The sequence below is a fragment of the Carcharodon carcharias genome, chromosome 2, assembly GCF_017639515.1.
Source record: "Carcharodon carcharias isolate sCarCar2 chromosome 2, sCarCar2.pri, whole genome shotgun sequence".
Lineage (NCBI taxonomy): Eukaryota > Metazoa > Chordata > Chondrichthyes > Lamniformes > Lamnidae > Carcharodon > Carcharodon carcharias.
The window spans coordinates 215,603,015-215,617,626 of NC_054468.1; the positions used below are offsets into that span (position 1 = coordinate 215,603,015).

Sequence of the window (14,612 nt, forward strand, 5' to 3'; positions counted from 1 at the left end):
GGTTTAGTCAGGTATGTAGTTTCTGAAAACACAACGTTGGATTTGGGCTATCCCTTGCCCTGCCGGGCTGCACGCTTCCCCCCACCCCAAACTTCCGCTTTGTTTGTGGAAAACTTCGAAGGAGTCTGGAGTAATGGTTAAGTGAGAATGTACTTCGCAAATCATCTCGCTTTCTGGCAAAAGCGTTGTTCTATATTTTTAAAATGCTTACTTACTCCCTCTATGGTTTACAAATCACCTCAGAGTAGCCCAAAAGTTTCAGAATTAACAAAGACCGTAAAATAAACCACGGTAAGCGGTAACCTTTGCATTGCAAGCAATGGGCACTAGGGGTAGGAGTAGTTGAGGGTTAGTGGACCCATATCCAGCAAGGGATGTCATGTCTTCAGGAGCAAAGGGAAGAGTAGAAAATCGAAGAGAGGGAAGATCACCTCTTGTCGTACCCTATCTCTGATCGTTCTGTGGGTAAATGTTTTGAGTGACATAGTATTCAGCCTTTCAGAGGACGCAGAGCACCTAATCTCTGACTAATTGATCTCAGGTGGTGCGACACTACTATACCTGGTCAATGGAAATGAAGGTGGGTTCTCACTCATGAATGCTATAACCTGGAAAATGCACAGGTTCTTGAGTACAACAACATGCAACAACTCAATGAGAGGGAGTGCAATTCTGGATTTAGTCTTAGGAAATGAAGCTGGGCAAGTGGATGAAGTAGCAATGGGGGACCATTTTGGAGATAGTGACCATAATACAGTTAGATACAGCATCATTATGGGAAAAGACAAAAGAACAGGAGTAAAAGTTTTAAATTGGTACCCATAGCAACACAACACCTTTTATTTCGAGGAAGTAAAAGGTGTGGCTCCAAATAAAAGGTGTGGCTATAGGTACCCGCATGGGTCCCAGTTATGCCTGTCTCTTTATGGGGTATGTGGAACATTCCTTGTTCCAGTCCTACTAAGGCCCCCTCCTGCAACTCGTGTTTTGGTACATCAATGACTGTTTTGGTGCTGCTTCATGCTCTCACCTGGACCTGGAAAAATTTATAAATTTTGCTTGCAATTTCCATCCCTCTCTCACCTCCACATGGTCTATCGTCACACTTCCCTTCCCTCCCTTAACCTTTCTGTCTCCATTTCTGGTGATAGACTGCCCACCAATATTCATTACAAGCCCACCGACTCCCATAGCTACCTCGACTACAACTCCTCACACCCCGATTCCTGTAAGGACTCCATCCCATTCTCTCAGTCTCTTCGCTTCCATCACATCTGTTCTGATGATGCCACTATCCAGAACAGCACTTCTGACATGTCTTCCTTCTTCCTTAAACAAGGTTTCCCCCACAGTGTGGTTAACAGGGCTCTCAGCCATTTCCAACCCATCTCCCATGCCTCTACCCTCACAACTTCCCCTCCCTCTCTGAACCATGATAGGGCCCTCCTTGCCCTCAATTTTCACCCCACCAGCTTCCCCATTTGAAGGGTCATCCTCTGCCATTTCTGCCAACTTCAGCATGATACCACCACCAAACACATCTTCCCCTCATCTGTCTGTCACCATTCCGTAGGGACCATTCCCTCAGGGACACCTGGTCCACTCCTCCATCACCCCCAACACCTCATCCCCTTCCCACGGCATCTCCCATGCAATTGCAGAAAATGCAACACTTGCCCCTTTACCTCCTCCCTCCTCACCGTCCAAGGGCCCAAACATTCCTTTCAGGTGAAGCAGCACTTCACTTGCACCTCCTTCAATTTGGTCTACTGCATCCGCTGCTCCCAATGTGGTCTCCTCTACATTGGGGAGAGCAAGCGCAGACAAAGTGACTGCTTTGTGGGACACCTCTGGTGCATGACCCAGACCTCCCTGTCGCTTGTCATTTCAACACACCACCCTGCTGTCATGCCCACATGTCCGTCCTTGGCCTGCTGCAATGTTGCAGTGAAGCCCAACGCAAACTGGAGGAACAGCACCTCATCTTCCGATTACAGCCTTCCAGACTTAACATTGAGTTCAATAACTTCAGACCATGAACTCTCTCCTCCATCCTTACCCCCTTTTTCTAACCCCCTTTTTTCTACATTCGTTTTTATTTTTTTATCCACTTATTTTTACTTTTATTCATTTATCTGTGGTTTTATCCCCCTTTTTATCCCACCTTCCATCCCATTTCCGATCCTTTTTCTCCCCCCATCACCCCTCCGCCACCCTATACCATACAGAGCTATCTGTTACTTTATTGAATGTTGTTCTTTCACTCAATGCTACCCTTGTTCTGTTATTATCACATTCTGTTTTCTTACCTTTATGCCACCATCAGCACCTTTTTTAGTACTAACCACTACCATTAACACTCCCTTTGTCCTTTAGTCCAAGGCATCTTTGTCAATCCCTCCTTTGTCCCCACATACCGCTGGCCTTCAGTCCAGCTTCACCTGCCCCAACCACCTTAAACATATAAATGTCATCACATTTCCACTTCTCTTCAGCTCTGAAAAGGGTCATATGGACTCAAAACGTTAACACTGTTTCTCTCTCCACAGATGCCGCCAGACCTGCTGAGCTTTTCCAGCATTTTCTGTTTTTGTTTCAGATTTCCAGCGTCCGCAGTATTTTGCTTTTAGCTTAAGCAAAGGGTAATGGTTGATGGATGTTTTTGCGAATGGAAAGTGGTTTTCAGTGGCATCCACAGGGCTCAGTGCTGGGACCCTAGCTGTTTATTGTATATTTATGATTTGGGTTTAAATGTGGGAGTCATGATCGGAAAATTTACAGATGACACAAAAATTGACTGTGTTGTTGATAGTGAAGAGAATAGTTGTTGTCTCCTGAATTATATCAATGGTTTGGTCGAGTGTGTGGAAAAATGGTAAATGGAATTCAATCTGGAAAAGTGTGAGGCAATGCATTTGGGAAGGACAAACAAAGCAAGGGAATACTCAATAAATGGGAGGATATTGAGAGGACTTGAGGAAGTGAGAGACCTAGGAGTACATGTCCACAAGTCCCTAAAGGTAGCAGGACAGGTGGATAAGGTGGTAAAGAAAGCATATGGAATGCTTTCCTCCATTGAATGAGGTATTGAATACAAAAGCAGGGATGCTGTATAAAATGCTGGTTAGCTGAAATTTTGTGTACAGTTCTGTTCACCACATTACAGGAAGAACATAATTGCTCTGGAGAGAGTACAGAGGAGATTTACAAGAATGTTGCCAGGGCTTGAAAATTACAGCTATGAGGAAAGATTGGATAGGCTGGGGTTGTTTTCCCTGGAACTGAGGAGGCTGAGGGGTGATCTGATTGAGGTGTACAAAATTATGAGCAGCCTAGATAGGGTAGACAGGAAAGATTGTTTACCCTAGCTAAGTGTTCAATTACCAGGGGTCATAGATTTAAGATGATTATTAGAAGGATTAGAGGGAACATGAGGAAAAACCTTTTCAGCCAGAGAGTGGTGGGCGTCTGGAATTCATTGCCTAAATTGGTGGTTGAGACTGAAATGCTCAACTCATTTAAAAGGAATCTGGACCTGCATCTGAAGTGCTACAGCCTGCAAGGCTACAGACCTGGTGCTGGAAAGTGCGATTAAAAATGAGTGGCTTGTTTCCTTTTTTCTCTTTTTTTGGCCAGTGTGGACATGATGGGCTGAATGGTTTCTCTCTGTGCCGTAAACTTTCTATGGTTCTATGGTTTGTTCTGGCCAGCAAAGGTTTTGACTTGGCCTAATCTTTTTATTTATTTGCTCTCAGGATGCGGACAAAAGTGTTGTGGGGCCATTAATGCTCACCTAAACAGATAGCCAGGCCATTGGTTGAACATTTGGATGGTAAACACATCCAGAAATAGAATATGTCTGTAGTATCATGCATATATCATAGAGTCATTATGGCACAGAAGGAGGCTATTCAGCTCAATAGGTCCATGTCAGCTCTTTGTAGAGCAATCCAGTCATTTCCATTCCTCTGCTCTGTCTCTACAGCCTGCAGATATGATTTAGATGATGTGCGGAATTCCTGGACTTGAATATGAACCCACAACCTCTGATTCAGAAGCAAGAATGGTACCAACTGATTGAAGCTATCAATAAGAGGAATGGAAAACGTTGCCAAATATTCAAAGTGCGGTATTAAATGATCAACAGGGATAAGGACATGATCTTTCCACCAGCCAGCTGGAAAATATCCAGGCATGTTGCCCAATACAAGGAGACAGAATGGCGGAGCAGGTGAGCACCAGAACCATGGCTGCAGTGCAAGAAAAAGTTCAATGACTTCATAAGGTTAGCTAAGGTAAGCCTCCTAGCTCATATCTCTCATTAATCATCTCCTTAGCTTTACATGGCCTCTAGCCCAGGCATTCATACTCCTAACCTTTCCCATTCCCAACACCCCCAGCCCCCAATCCCAGGCACTCTTCCAGAGCTGCACACACTTCACATCAGCTCCTACTGCAGCACTATGCACCTGCTACTTTCCTCAATTGCTATTACTCCTCTCATAGCCTCAAACCGCTGCCATATTTCACACACCAGCAACACTCTTCAACCCTGATATATACATCCTCAAGGTATCCCTCTACTAGGGCCAAGGAGCATAGGACTCAGGAGCAGGAGTAGGCCATTCAGCCCTTTGAGTCTGCTGTGCCATTCGATAAGATCATGGATGATCTGGTTGGGATCACAACTCCACTTTCTTGCCTGTGCCCCAAAACCCTTGACTCCCTTGCCTATCAAAAATCTATCTAACTCATCCTTGAATAAATGTAATGACCCAGCTATCACTGCTTTCTGGGGAAGAGAATTCCACAGCTGATGAGCCTCTGAGAGAAAAAAAATCTCTCCTCATCTCCATCTTGAAAGAGAGAGAGCATTAACATACTCCTTACTTTCTTGCAGGACATGCTTGCACGCAGTAAGAGGGAGCAGGCAACCAAAGGCAGAGGGATACTATTCATCCATGTGCTGTTCCCAATGGAAGGAGAGATGATGGACATTGTGGACAGGAGGCACATCTGGTGAGGAGAGAGAACAAGTCCCACATGGTTTTCTACCATCTTTCTCTGGCTCTCTTTTTGCTTAAATCTCACTCACACAAATTATGCGTGACAAATTGCTGCTGGTTTCAGAAGCCACTCATCTGTCTCTGATTACCCATGCCACTAAACACTAAGTCTTGTCCCTTACTGCCAAAGGAACATAAGACTTAGCAGCAGGAGTAGGTCATTCGGCCCTCTGTACCTGCTTCACCACTCGATAAGATCGTGGCTGATCTGGTTGTGTGTCAACTCCACTTTCTTGTCTGCCCCCTCCATAAATGTTGACTCCTTCATATATCAGAAATCTACCTAATTCAGCCTTGAATAAATTCAATGACCCTGCCTCCACTGCTCTCTGTGGAAGAGATTTCCACATACTAATGACCCTGTGAGAGAAAAAAATTTTCTCATCTTGTCAACCTCTTTATTCTTAAACAGTGTCCCCTAGTTCTATTCTCCCCCACGAGGAGACACATCCTCCCGGTATCCACCCTATCAAGTCTGCCCAGGACTTGATATGTTTCTATAAGATCGCCTCTCATTCTTCTAAACTCCAAGGGTACAGGCCTGACTTGTTCAACCTTTCTTCATAAGATAAGCCCTTCAACCCAGGAATGATTCAAATGAACTTTCTCTGAACTGCTTCTAATGCAATTATATCCTTTATCAAATAAGGAGAACAAAACTGTACACAATACTCCAAGATATGGTCTCACCCAGGCCCTGTATAGCTGCAGTAAAACTTCTCTACTTTTATATTTCATTCCCCTTACAATAGATGCCAACATTCCATTTGCCTTCCTAATCACGTGCTGTACCTGCATACTAACTTTTTGTGATTTATGTATCAAGACACCCAGATCCATCTCCGAATTCTGCAATCCGTCTCCGTTTAAATACTATACTACTTTTCTATTCTTCCTGCCAAAGTGGACAAGTTTACATTTTCCCACATTATAGTCCATCTTCCAAATTTTTGCCCACTCACTTAACCTACTTATATCCCTTTACAGACTCTCTATCTGCTCTTGACAAATTACTTTCCTACCTACCTTGGTGTCATCAACAAATTTAGCTACCATACATTCAGTCTCTTCATCCAAGTCATGATGTAGATTGTAAATTGTTGAGGCCCCAGCGCTGATCCCTTTGGCACTCCACTAATTGCAGCTTGCCAACCTGAAAAAGATCCATTTATCCCTACCCTCTGCTTCCTGTTATCCAACCATTCCTTTATCCATGCTACTAATGTTACTCCCTACACCTTATGAAGTAACCTTTGATGTGGCACCTTATCAAATGCCTTTTGGAAATTCAAGTACACCACACCTATAGGTTTCCTTTTATCCAGCTTTCTTGTTATTTCCTCAATAAACTAATAATTTAGTTGAATGCAAGTTCCCTTTCAAAAAACCATGTTGATTCTGCCTGATTCTACTCTAAATATCTAAGTATCCTGCTAAAACCTCCTTAATAATAGATTCTTGCAATTTCCCTATGACAGATGTCTGGCCTGAAGTTTCTTGCTTTCTGTCTCCTTCCTTTCTTGAATAAAAGTGTTGCAATCCACTGGGACCCTTCCAGATTCTTAGGAATTTTGGAAGATTGCAACCAATGCCTCTACTATCTCTGCAGCCACTTCTTTTAAGGCCCTAGGATGTAGGCCATCTGGTCCTGGGGACTTGTCAGCCTTTAAGTCTAATAGTTTTCCCAGCACCTTTTCCCTGGTGATGGTGATTGTATTAAGTTCCCCCTTTCCTTTCATCTCTTGATTTTCAAGTATTTTTGGGAAGCTTTCTAAGTCTTCTACAGTTAAGACTAGTTCAATGCCTCCGCCCATTTTTTTATTTTTCATTATCAATTTCTCAGACTCGTTCTCTATAGGACCAACACTAGCTACTCTTTTCCTATTTAATTACTTGTAGGAATGATTACTTTCAGTTTTATATTACTAGCTTAGCTTTCTCTCATACCCTACTTTTTCCCTCTTTATTTTTTTTAGTCTTTTTTTTGCTGGTTTTTAAAACCTGATCACCCTTCTGGCCTATTATTAATCTTTGCAGATTTATACAGTGTTTCTTTCAATTTGATACAATCCTGAACTTCCTTATTTAGCCATGGATGATGCATCCTTCTCAAAGAGTCTTTCTTTTTCACTGGGATAAATCATTGTTGAGCGTTATTGAGTATCTCCTTAAAAGTCTGGCATTGCACTGTCCTACCTTTTAACCTAGTTTCCAAGTTCACTTTACTCAACTTTGCCTTCATATCCTTATGGTTACTTTTATTTAGGTTTAAAACACTAGTCTTAGACCCACATGTCTCCCCTTCAAATTGAACATGAAATTCCAGCATGTTATGATTGCTATAGCCTAAAGGCTCCTTTACGGCTAAACAGGTTAGGCCTTTATTCATTAGAGTTTAGAAGAATGAGGGGTGATCTTGTTGAAATGTACAAGATTCTGAGGGGGCTTGACAGGGTAGATGTTGAGAAAATGTTTCCACTCATGGGGGAATCTCAAACTAGGGGACATAGTTACAGAATAAGGGGACACTCATTTAAAAATGAGATGTGAAGGAATTTCTTCTCTCAAAGGGTAGTGAATGTCTGGAATTCTCTACCCCAGAGAGTTGTGGAGGCTAGATCACTAAATGTATTTAAAGAGGAGGTAGACAGATTTTTGAAATATCAGGGAGTTGAGGGCCATGAGAAGCTGGCACGAAAGAGGAGTTGAGGCCTGGGGCAGGTCAGCCATGATCTTATTGAATGTCGGGCAAGCTTGAGGGGCTGAATAACCTACTCCTGCTCATATTTCTTATGTTCTTACCATGAGGTTATTGATTAATCGTGTCTTATTTTACATTACTAGGTCTAGAATGGACTGCTCCCTGGTTGGCTCTAGATTGTATTGCTCAAAGAGATTGTCCCGAACACAGCTTATGAACTCAGGCTACCTTTGCCAATCTGATTCATCCAATCTACATGTAGATTAACGTCACCCATAATTTTTGCGGTACATTTCTTACATGCCCCATTTATTTCTTCCTGTATAATCTATCCTACAGTGTATCTCCTGTTAGGGGGCCTATAAACTACTCCCACAATTGACCTCTTACCTTTCCTATTTTTTTTCTCTACCCAAACTAAGGTCACCTCTCACTTCTGTACTAATGACATCTTTGATTAACAGAGCTACCCAACCACCTTTCCCTGCTTCCTGTCTCTGAATTGCCAAATACCCTTCAATATTCAGGTCCCAGCCTTGGTGTCCTTGCATATCTCTGTGATGGCTATCAGGTCATACTTTTTATATTTCTATCTGCGCTAACAATTCATCGATTTTGATACAAATGCTGCATGCATTCAGATACAGAGCCTTTAACTCTGCCGTGTTACTATTTTTGCAATCTTTGGCCTTATCTGCTAACGCACTCCTTGTGTGCTCTATCCCTTCCTGCCATATTCTGGTTATCATTACCTAAATTGCTACCCTGCTCTATTACCTTGTTGTTTCCCTTTGATTTACCACATCTCCCCTCACATGATGTCTTCCCGCAGCTCCTTAGTTTAAAGCCATCTCTACTGCCCTAGTTAAGTCCAGAAGCTTCCTGTCATATCGCCATGAAGGAGTGGAAGAAGAATAAGAGGGCAGCACTGCAGAACAGGAAGCATTGCTCAACTATACATTTGTAGGCTAGGATTTTCCACCGGTGGGAGCAGAAATTCCCACCCTAAGTCCATATTTTCTGTCCTGCCAATGACTTTCCTGCCAAGGGCGGGACTGGAAAATCCGAGCTGTAGGCTCTAGTTCAGAGGCTGACATCACATGTTGTTCAGAGGAATGATTAGAGGGGGGCTACATTACATGCTCCCAATACTAGTAAACAGAATCAAGGGCAGGGGGATAAGAAGGCCTGGGAATCAGCATGCTAGTGAGAGTGCTTGCATTCAAGCCTTGCTGCAGAAGGCACAGATGAAGAGATCAAGTGTTCCACTTATGAAATCAACATTGTTCTGAGTGCACTGGCCCGCTCATCAGCGGGTTTGCGCACATCATCTAAGAGCGTGGGGGTCCTTAAGATAAGGACCTTTTCAAATAATGCTTGTGAAGGCTGCTTCTTGACTAATCCCACCATGATTTGCTGGGTAAGATTCGGAAGTGTCTCAGGCATACATGGGCACCAACTTCTCAAATGGGTCTGGATTGGCCTTTATTAGCATATTTTAATGATGCCTGTATTTTTGCTCGGGGCGCCTAGTGAGTGCCCAAGCCATCAGGTGTCCTTCTGGTACCATCATGACCCTCGGCAGTGCATTGCAACATTCAGTTTTGTGGTGCCCACTTTGGACTCAAAAATTGAGCAAGATCTATGCTGATTTATACCTCACTTTGCCCCATGCCTGCAAAACTCTTTTAAACTGCAGGAATTAAGGATTTGTTTGAACTATGAAGTAAACTGGAATGGTGGAGGTTGGATTCTAGGCAATGTACTTGTATTTCCTCATTAGCAACCCATGGGATCCTCGGCAGAAGTGTTTAAAGTGCACTATGGAAATTAAAGTGCAATTTCAGATATTGCCACACACTAAAAACACAGGTTGCTATGTGGGAAAGGCAGAGGTGGAACTGTGTGGTTCCAGTGCAACATCCTATTGTTCACTAACATTGTTAAAATTTTGTTTGGTTTACAGTCAGATTCGATCATAAGGAGTGAACATCACATTCCTCACTAGCATATAGTTGGCCAACTCTCTGGCCATATTTAAAGAGTGTGCAGGAGGAAAAAGTAGAAGAAATATTTTGATAATGTTTCACAACAAAAAGTCTAAAGTTTAAGAAGAATAAATTAAACCACTTTTGACCGTTTCTGTATCTTTTGTACAGGTTTATGGTGCTGCATCAGATATGGACCTTATATATTTATTGGTCTCGGGATGTGGATATGACTGAAAGGATCATCATTTATTGTCCATTCCCACAGTTGCCCTTTTAAAAGGACAGCACTTAAGAATCAATTACTTTGGTGTGGGTTAGGAGTCATATAAAGACCAGACAAGATAAGGACAGTAAAGGATTAGGGGCAGAATTTTCGCCCCGTTGGGGAGGTTGTGAACCCGATCAGTGCTGCCGATTGGGCCCATGCCGCTATTTTACGTGGACGGGCTAATTAAGGCCCACCCAACGTGATGTGCACCCAGAAGCACTGTGCGCTCCCTGTGTAGGCGGGTGGAGTTCCCTGAGTTAGGACTGTGCTCCTTTGTGCATGCGCACGAAAGAGAGCAGAAAATGAAAGAGATTAGTTTTAAGTTTTAACAGTTCAATGAAGTGTTGAAAATTTTTTTATGACATGTGAAACTATCACATGAGCTGGAACATGTGCATTAATTTCAATAAAAAATTTTGAGAAAATTTAAAATCATTCATGAAACCTCATCCCACCCAAGGATGAGGTTCCATGAAAAATGCAAAGGCCGCCTGGGCTCATCGCCTTAAGGTTGGATGGGCAGCTCCGTTAATTATTTAAATTGCTGGTTAAATGGTCTTAATAGGCCTTTGACATTTCAGCAGGCGCGCAGCCGAGTTGGCTGTGTGCCTGCTGAACTGAAAATCTAAATGACACACGGTAATGCCCGACACACCCCACGTCATTTTACGCCTCGGCGAGCAGGCCTCGCCCCCACTCGCTGAGCCGAAGATCCTCCCCTAGGTTTTTAATGACAATCTTCCAACTTACATAAATTGAATTCATATCCTCAAACAGCCATAGTGGGATTAGAACACACATTTTATGGATTATTAGCCCAAACCTCTAGATTACTAGGACAATTGCATAATCATTACATTACCATAAACCCTGTTATTATGCATTATGCGTTCCCAGATAACACAAGATGGTGTAGCTCACTCAAGGGGAAGCCTGAAAAGGAGCCAGCGTTTAAAAAGCTCAAATTCCAGCGCTCGTGTTCAAGTTAAGATACAACCTTTCATTTTATGTTACCTGAAACCAGCAGCATTTTCAAACTTTGGATCACATCCTTTCTACTTCAGAAGCAAACTAATACTTAAAGAGCCCAGTTTATTTTCAATTTGTGGCCAGTTCATTATAACAGTAAAGTCTATCAAAGAAATGTGTTACAAAGTTACATAAATCTTTTCTTTCCACTTGGACAATTTCAGAGGAATTCCCCATGAACACACAGGCGGACTTTGCAAAAGACTTCAGTCTGTGATCTAAAGAAATAAAGGAAAGACTATATAAATAAAATCCTTGGCTGTGATTAAAAATCATCTGGATGGATGTGCAGAATATAGGCAGGCTCAGCTTTGGCAGCGACTTAGCTAAATTGTGAATAAGCCTTAAGTAATAAACTTCATTCATTTGACTTATGTGTTTTGTTTAGTGCTCATCAGCACTCTGCACCCTACATGTGTTGGTGACAACCATGTCAACTTAGTGCCCAGAATAATTTCTTATCTACTGCATTATAAATCTGCTGTTTTAAGTGGATCTGAGACAACTAGCTTTATTAAAAATAGACTTTTCCATTCAGTAGCAGTATTGGTAATTGATAGTTGGTATCCACAAACTGGACAGAAACAGATGTTGTTGTCAGACTGCCAGAAGAGAAAATGGCATAAAAGAACACAGTAAGTGGAACCTTAGCATCACACTAACAAGGCAGCACCATTAATTGACTCGGTCAAAATAAAATGAAAACAGCAACAAGGTGTAATTGGTGCAATCTTCTGTTCGATAGAGGAAGGAGAGATAGAGGTTCAGATCCTTCTAAGCCAGTTTGTACAAGGAGGCATTGAGTCACACTTCAGCAAGATCCCCTAGCAAATGACTGTGGAAGGTATATCTGGCAACCTGAGAGTTGAATGTTCTACCACCTTCCTATCCTTATAGAAAATGGAAAGGCAACTGATTGGGATTCAACACTGTTGACTGCAATGTCAGATTGGTGCAGTACCCTACAATTTTTACGCACTTCTCTCCAAGATCTTGGCAAAAATTCAGAGTTTCCCTCCTTGGCTGAGCATCAAATCAACTTCTTACCTTAAGAGGTTGGGTAACTTGGGTTGGACATGATTATTTTATTTCCTGCACATACAACACAATAGCCTTAGGAACACAGGAATGGACAAAAAAGCTAATAGTGTTTATCAGGCCAGTCGCACAGCATGGAAAATTTTAACTCTTATATTGCCCCAATCACTTCTCTTACCAAATATTTCTTTTAATTATCCTTAAAGGGACAAAAATGTTCAACGAAATTAGGAATGGGAAACATTAAGTGACCTGAAGTAAACTTTTTTTTGGAAAAATATACTTTATTCATAAAATATCTGAAAAAACATTACAAAACATTTCTAAATGGCCATCACAAAAAGTTTAATCATATTCAACTTTTCCATATTGATCATGAGGTGCTTCATGAGGTGATCTGAAGTAAACTCCCAACTCAATGTAATTGGAATTGGTTTTATTTGTTTTGATCCAAATTAAGTTCTTTTCAGGTGCAGGTTGGCCTGTCCCTTTAAAAAAAAAGGGTAGCGCAAATGTGAACATGTGCAGGATCATTTTCTTGTTGTCGTGGAAACAGTGGACCAGAATCTGCAACAAAGCTGCATTTATTCATGGGGCACCTATCTCCTTTAGGCAGGCACCTCATCCACCTGCAGAATCATACAGGTTAAAATCTGAAATGCTTGCCAGGTTTCCGCCCTTGTGAAACCTGAATTGGCACAAGCTCCAATGCTGTCAGTACTACAAGCTGATGAAAATGTGCTGCTACGCATTAGTTTTCCTAACGATAGCACATCACAGGGTAGATGTGAAAAAAACAAAGCCCTTGCATAATTTTTACCACAGTAACACATTCAAAAGGGCTATCACAATTAACTTCAAAATGTTACTAAGTTATTAAATTGTGTGTTTGAAAACCACAATTTGCATCTGTATAGCGCATTTTAAGTAAGAAAACATTCCCATCAAGCTTCGTGGAGGAATGAACAAAGGAATACAGGGAACAGTAACATGTAGACCTTCAATACGTGGGGTAGACTGGGCTAGAAGGGCAAGACCCTTAAGTGCAAGCTCCAAATGCCAAGGCCAGCCCTGACATCCCTTCAGGCTAACTACCTATAATCAGACAGAGAACTCATCAAATTAAATAACATTGTTTAACATAATTGCATCATAGTTTTTGCTGCTCTAACACAGACCCCATAGAACCTTACAGGACTGAAGGAGGCCATTCTGCCCACTGTGCCTGGGCCAGCACTTTGAAAGGGCTATGCAACTAGTCCACTCCTTTTCTCATAGCCCGACAAATTTTTCCTTTTCAATATACATCCGATTCCCCTTTGAAAGTTACTTTTGCCTTCGTTTCCACCTCCTTTTCAGGTTGTTCATTGAACTAACTCATTGTATAAAAACATTTCTTCTCATCTAACCCCCCTCCTTCCTATTCTTTTTCCAATTATCTTAAATTTGCCTCTTTTGGTTACTAACCCTTCTGCCACTGAAACAGTTTCTTTATTTACTGATAAGCCAGGAAGAAACATTTTAATAGTGATTCTCTCCTCTGCTGGTGGATTCTGAATAGTGGCCAAGGATGAGTTTGTGCCCAACTTTCATTCCTCCTCTCCTGAAGCTACCAGCTCATAATGGTGTTTAGTTCCACTGATGCTGGCTGCCTGTGGTGCCTTGTCAAAGTGGTCATTCTTGAATAAAAGCAAAATACTGTGGATGCTGGAAATCTGAACTAAAAACTGAAAGTGCTGGAGATACTCTGGAATCATCTGTGGAGAAAGAAACCAAGTTAATGGGCGGAATCTTCCATTCTAGAGTCTACATTTGGTGGTGGGGACAGAAGTGAGAGTGATTTTCGCTGGGGGGGAGGTGGGGTGATGAACAGCTGGCCACACTTGATCTTGTGCTGTTCACTCATTACATATTCACATGCGTGGATCTCAATGAATCTTGCGGCTGGATGGGGAGGAGCCACCATCCCTGCATCACCAAATGGGGCCGAAGATCCTGGCACCATATTTAAAGGGCGCCCGAACAGCTATTCACTCACTGAAAGCCAGGAGCATCAGCCTGATCATGCCCCAGACAGTATGTCTTTCTTCCCCACTTAGCCTGCCTCTCCTGTCCAGCCTTTTTTTTTTGAAAAATATACTTTATTCATAAGATATCTGGAAGAACATTACAAAACATTTCTAAATCACCATCACAAAAAGTGCAATCAGATTCAAGTTTTACACATGGATCACGAGGTGCTTCAATACAATCGATGAATATTATAATCATTTCAATATGGTCATTACAGACAGTCAGACAGTGCAATGGTATTGGAGTTATCAACATACATCATGTTGCACTCTGAGGTGCTTCAATACAATTATAACACAATTAGTATTCACTACTTACGTTTATTGTGAGCCATACAGCCGGAGGGGTCTATACCTTTCCCAGCCCCTCAGCGCACTATGGCAGAAAGGTCTTAGACAGTGACCTTTCCCCATTGTACCGGCTGCCCCAAGCTTTAGTGCGTCCTT

The 14,612-nt window shown here is 42.2% G+C and overlaps 1 long non-coding RNA gene across 2 annotated transcripts; it reads left to right on the plus strand.

Moving 5' to 3' along the window:
- The first annotated feature begins 15 nt into the window (after window positions 1-15).
- On the plus strand, window positions 16-11,391 carry LOC121271275. 2 transcript variants are annotated; one of them, XR_005941696.1, is made up of 4 exons: window positions 16-141; window positions 3,986-4,295; window positions 4,901-5,019; window positions 11,220-11,391. It is a non-coding gene; the product is annotated as an uncharacterized LOC121271275 (long non-coding RNA). The 2 variants fall into 2 exon arrangements; XR_005941697.1 differs by having other exon boundaries at window positions 19-136.
- Window positions 11,392-14,612: the final 3,221 nt, after the last annotated feature.